This window comes from Microtus ochrogaster, unplaced genomic scaffold, assembly GCF_000317375.1.
Source record: "Microtus ochrogaster isolate Prairie Vole_2 unplaced genomic scaffold, MicOch1.0 UNK54, whole genome shotgun sequence".
NCBI lineage: Eukaryota > Metazoa > Chordata > Mammalia > Rodentia > Cricetidae > Microtus > Microtus ochrogaster.
The window spans coordinates 1,189,121-1,194,751 of NW_004949152.1; positions in this window are offsets into that span (position 1 = coordinate 1,189,121).

Here is a 5,631-nt window from a genome sequence, read left to right on the forward strand (position 1 = left end):
GAGAAGAAAGGCAACTAAGGCTTCCAATCTGCGCTGTGATCTAGTGATCTAGTAATTGAAAGGCCCCGAAATCCACCCGGAAATCCTGAGGCTTCACCCAGTCCTCAGCTAGGTTTAATCTGCCTGCCCCCGCACTGCATAGAGCCAGAAGCCCGGAAGCTGATTAAAACACCTATTTTTACAAAGGTTGTGTGGTCATTGAGGGCCCTTCGCCATGAATTCCAAAGAAAAAGAAATGGAGATTGCCGAAGCCCCAGTTCCTTTACCGGGCAACTGAACAGAACTGCCTTTTGCTGCGAGGGCCCTGGGGCTACGTGTGTTTTGATTTTAAGTCAGGGAGGCTGATTTCTTTCTTGGGTAGATAAAGAGTTGCATCTCACTAATAGATTGGGTGCAGGACGGAGCATGCTCCTAAGGATTCTGCAGCGGAGAAGATGCTCATTCCAATAAGAGAGTGCCGGCCCTGAGAGGAGGGCAGGCAGGCCGAGGACGATGAGGCTGCCGGCCGTTCAGGGGACAAGGTCACAAGCACTTCCAGGGACAGAGTCTGACTATTCAGAATTCAAATACTATTGACTCTAAGAAGAGAGGAAGGAGATGATCATTGGAGCTAAACTGATCCAGGTTTGAATTTTACCTTGGCCATGGACTTCACTGTGTTACTTTGGACAAATCACTTAACTTCTCTGAATGAGTATATGTATGTAAATGTATGTGACATCTTACATGATGCGTTGCACATAGTAGGTGCTCATCTATGTGCCCAATATAAAATACACACTATTCCGTGATTCTTTACCACCTGATGAATTGTCACAGCTAAAATTCCCAACCATTAATTGAATTGCAGATTGATTTGTGTATTGCATTTGAAAACAATGGGTAAATACACAAAGAAATTAAAATGATGGGGAAATTTACATGATGGAATTCGCTTTGCATTTGAAAAAAAAAATTAATCTTCAAAAACCCCTTCTTGCCATTGGGGTTATCAGGGTGTCACTGGCAAACACCACGGCAGAGTCAGCTGCTTTGCCACCTCCTTTATCCAAAGGTATTTATTTTATTTTCTGTTTGCGTTCTGGCTCTGTTTGCATTCTGGCTCCCAGAGCCTCTAACTGGCATCATGTTAGATGATAAATCCATTTGTTTGGGCAACTTCAGGAAGAATCGCCCAGAAAACTGGCTGGAACTGCCTTTGGAAAAGCCAAATTAAGTCTCCAGCAGACTGGGGTCCCTTCCAAATGAGTTCCCAGTAGGCAGAAAGCATCCGGTTGGGTACCGTGTGCAGCCTACATTGAGAGCCCCAAACCATGAAAAACAAAGACCACCAAACCATTGGCAGGTGGATCGATTGGCAGATAGGAGATCGCATTCCTTTGTCTGCAGCCCCGCTTTATTTTCAAGCCCTGTCCAACCTTCGTGGAGGAATAGGCTTAAATGCTGACAAATTCCCCCCTCCATAAGAAATTGCTCCCGCAATTTGTCTTTTTAGCTGAGCTTCTGTGGGCCCTGTGTAGCATTAAAAAAAAAAAATGTTGTCCTTGTCACCTGCCATTTTTCCAGCCAGCCTGACACCCCCGGGCTTCCCAACAGCTCTCTCCAGCAGGAGCTGTCGGCAAGCTCTTAGCACTGCCAAATAATTGAGGGTGACACATCTCTTGTTCATTGTTTTTCCAGCCCTGCAAAAATGCAAATATTTCATTGTAGTCATTAATTTTCCCATCCTTTCCTGCAAGCGGCTCATCGGCGTGGTCTCATGAAAAAAAAGGGCTGAAGGCGTGATTACAAACTGGTGGCACCGGGCGCCTGCCCACGGAGGGGAGAATCTCATCAGATCAGATCTCGGGGAGGTGATCAATCACACCCGCTGACAACCATTTTGCTTCGTTTGTTACAGATGTGAACATGCTTAATTATTTGTAGTGTAATTAGTTCATGAAATGTCAGGAAATGTCAAACTGTGTTCACAGCACAGAATTTTTTTTTCCCCCTCGCCACAAAGAGCGGCGCGAGCAAGTGTCACTGCGAGATGAGAAGGACAGTGTCTACAGGCAAATGAGGGAAAGGCGTAGGGGACAAATGAGGGTCAAATAGATTGAGATTAGGCATTTTGGAGAAGTCAACTTTCAAAAAACAAGAGTATTCCAGGTGTGTGTCAGATAAGCGGGGTGTGACGAGCCGGACTCTGCTAGGATCCTGCAGGGGAGTCTGAGTTTGACTCTGTTAGCCATGAATTTAAAGGCAATGGATTTTGATGTTAAGGGGTGTCATAGTCATATTTTTAGCAAGATCTGGACTTGTGGAGACAGCCTCTCCCATATATCCCTGTTCTAGAGGTCAGAGAAATCGCCTCCCTTCTTGGCTAATTATTTCCAGGTGGATAAAAGGCCAGGCATGAAGTTGGTCTTAGAGCATCCTCCCATGAGAAGAAAAGGCACCTGTCTTCAAGGAGAGAGCAGCATTCTCCAGCTTGGTACGTATTTCCTTTCCTTTGGAGACCAGAACATTCTTCCCAGAGTAAAACAGCCAAGATTCCTGAGAGAGGTTGGTGTTGGGGGTAAAGGAACTTGATTTCCTTCACGAAGGTTCCCGGAGCAAAGTAAGCCCACCTGAGACACATCCCAGTGTGGCAGGTGTCCTTCTGACAAGAGTGGACACTTTCTGGTGTCTGACTCGGTCTAGGGTTGTTTGTTTGTTTTGCTTTGTTTTGTAAAACTGTTAGATGGTTGGATGATGCTAAAGCTAAAGCCATCTAGCCACAAAACAGGAGTCTGTTAGTTCCAGGAAGAGCTGTGAGCTGCTTGTGAACTCAGGGTGCCACGGACATGACAAGCACCATTCAGCAGCCTGACCACTTCCATCAACCCATGTACTAGAACCCAGCAACTTCCATATTAACCCCTCCCCCAGAAACACCCTTGCATGAAGCTGAAAGGCAGTAAGTTGACTGACACCTTACAGATGCTCTTTGATGGACAGCCTGCCGTTGAGGCTCTCTCTGGTTAGCCAAACAGACCTGTAATCTTCAGAAGGCTGAGCTGGGCGCCAAGGCTGGCCACAGTTGGCGAGTGCTGACGGACGCTTCCTCCCCTGCTGGAGACCCAGTCAGGTTTGAAGATCAGGCCCCAGGATACTCGACTGCCTGAAGGGCTTCATGAGCTCGTTCTCAAAAGCCAGACTGTCTCTGGTTCCTCTCCTCTCTTCCTCACCTATCACGACTCCATCTGGGTAGGGCTACCAGGACGTCCATGCTTACCTGAGCTGCCGTGACTCCATCTGGGTAGGGCTACCAGGACGTCCATGCTTACCTGAGCTGCTGTGACTCCATCTGGGTAGGGCTACCAGGACGTCCATGCTTACCTGAGCTGCTGTGACTCCATCTGGGTAGGGCTACCAGGACGTCCATGCTTACCTGAGCTGCTGTGACTGCTATAGTCAAGGAGGCACTGTCTAAAGGTGTTCATCAAAGTCCACCAAGGAAGTCACCGATGTGCACGCCTCTCTGGAGATGAGCCTATGCATGAAATACACCTGACGTTTAAAAGTACATTGTTAGCAACAGAAAGCTACGTTCCCAATGAGATCATGAGACCCCACCAAGAGATATGGACTCTGAGCTAGAAGCCATTGTTTTTGTTTTTTTTTTTTTAACTACAACACTGATAAGATTTTTAAAAGGAGAGAAAAGAAAGTATTACACACACACACACAAACACACTATAGGTTGTGTGTGCAAATAAGCACAGCAGCCTTCTACTAGCAAGGACACAGACTTCATTTGACACTAAGCATTGGGAAGCTCCCTCCAGGGGGGCGGGGGTGATTCTGGTTCAAGGGTCTGTGTTTCTAGCTTAGCTCTGACAACCAGCAAAAGACAAGGCAGGTCAGTGGAAAGTCCCAGCGACCTTCCCCAGAGCTGGGTTCTCACTTCCAGCCTTAGGTGCCTGCAGTCCTTTTCCAAGGTACAAAGATCCCCTCGGTGTATCTTAGGAACAGCACTGGCTGCTGGACTGTCTCCCAGCTTTTCATCTTGGTGAGCACACTTTCCCTCGGAGCCGGCTGGGCCTGTGCGGCTCTCGATGCGTCCGGAAGACAACGCCACACCTCGGTCCACCTTTTGTGTGTGAAGTTGCAGCAGTGGATTTAATAGAGAGAGAATGCTGTGGCTACTTAATGGCTTCCCAGACAGCGATGGCCTGGAGAATTAAATTTCACATCTGCTTTCATGGCGTTAATCTCTCTCCTCACACTCTGCCTGTTATGATGTGCGCACGAGAGATAATGTTTAAACTGGCGCAAGCAAAGTAAACCAGACAAGTCTACCATTGGCTTTATAATTACATAATTAACTTTTTGTCTCTAATCGTTATGGAGGTAATGGTGCTGTTAAAATGGGCTTCTCTTGAGCAGAAACTAAATCAAAAATCAATAATCCATAGAATGCCATTAAGGCCTGTAACAGCCCTTGTTGGATTCACTCAAATTTTTGTACTGCAAATGAATTTCATTAGGACGTCGAATGTTATCGCGCAAGCTGACTTTCAACTGATAGCAAGGAACTCGGCATCGCAATCAGCCACACGCAGGAAACTGGACAAATGTTGCCGTAAATTACACCAAGCTTGTAATGCGGTAACTGTACAGTGATTGACCCCCTGGAAATTAATTCTATTTTCCATGAACCCTCCTTTATTTCTAATTTACATTACGATCATATATGTCTGAAAAATGATATAATAAAAAAGATTAATGTACTAATTACGCGTCTCCTTATCTCCTTCCCTGATGCTGAACACCTTTGGGCTGACTCCACTCAGCATGTAAGTATGTGACTTATTTCACTGTGACAGGGGTAATGTATTTGTAAACTGTGCTATAAATATTGGAATCTCATATTCAGACACCGGCATATCTCATATTCAGACACTGGCATTTCTGAGCTATGCTTTTTCAAATGAATTTAGAATTGACAAAAATTTTCAAAGCCAAATTACTAGTGTGTCACTGTGAAATTAAGTTCTTGACCCCGCTTCTGATGTGTGCTTATTTTTCTCCACATTTTCTCCTTCAATTTTATGCATCACTATTCACTGCTGAAATTGGTGACATGGCTCTCCCAAAAGGGGGTAAGTAATACTTTAATACACCTCGGAGATGAGGCTGCCTTTTTTTCTTTTCCATGAATATTCCCAAAGCTAGCTGTCACTTCAGCCAATTGATATTCTTACGCTTCATTACAGGGCAGAGTGAACTGCTGATGCTGGGCCAGAGCCTCGAAAACTTTATTTCATCTCCCAACGTCTTCAACTTTCATTATGCCAACCTAACTGTGTTTTTCTATTATTTTAAGTGTGTTCCATTTAAGATTGAAGAGTCTTGTGGATAAATCAAAATGCCATAGGGCTTTTCTTAGACTCACATCAAAACTTACCCCGGACTGGGCAGGCTGTTTGATACAGGTTAGATTTCACGAATGAATTTCCTTGGGAGAAACAGGTACCATCACTCCATCGTGTGTGTGTGTGTGTGTGTGTGTGTGTGTGTGTGTGTGTGTGTGTGAATTCCTGCTGTATTCACTCACTAGATTCTTAGGGTGGATTGAGCGTCTCAAATGTATTAGCAAACAGG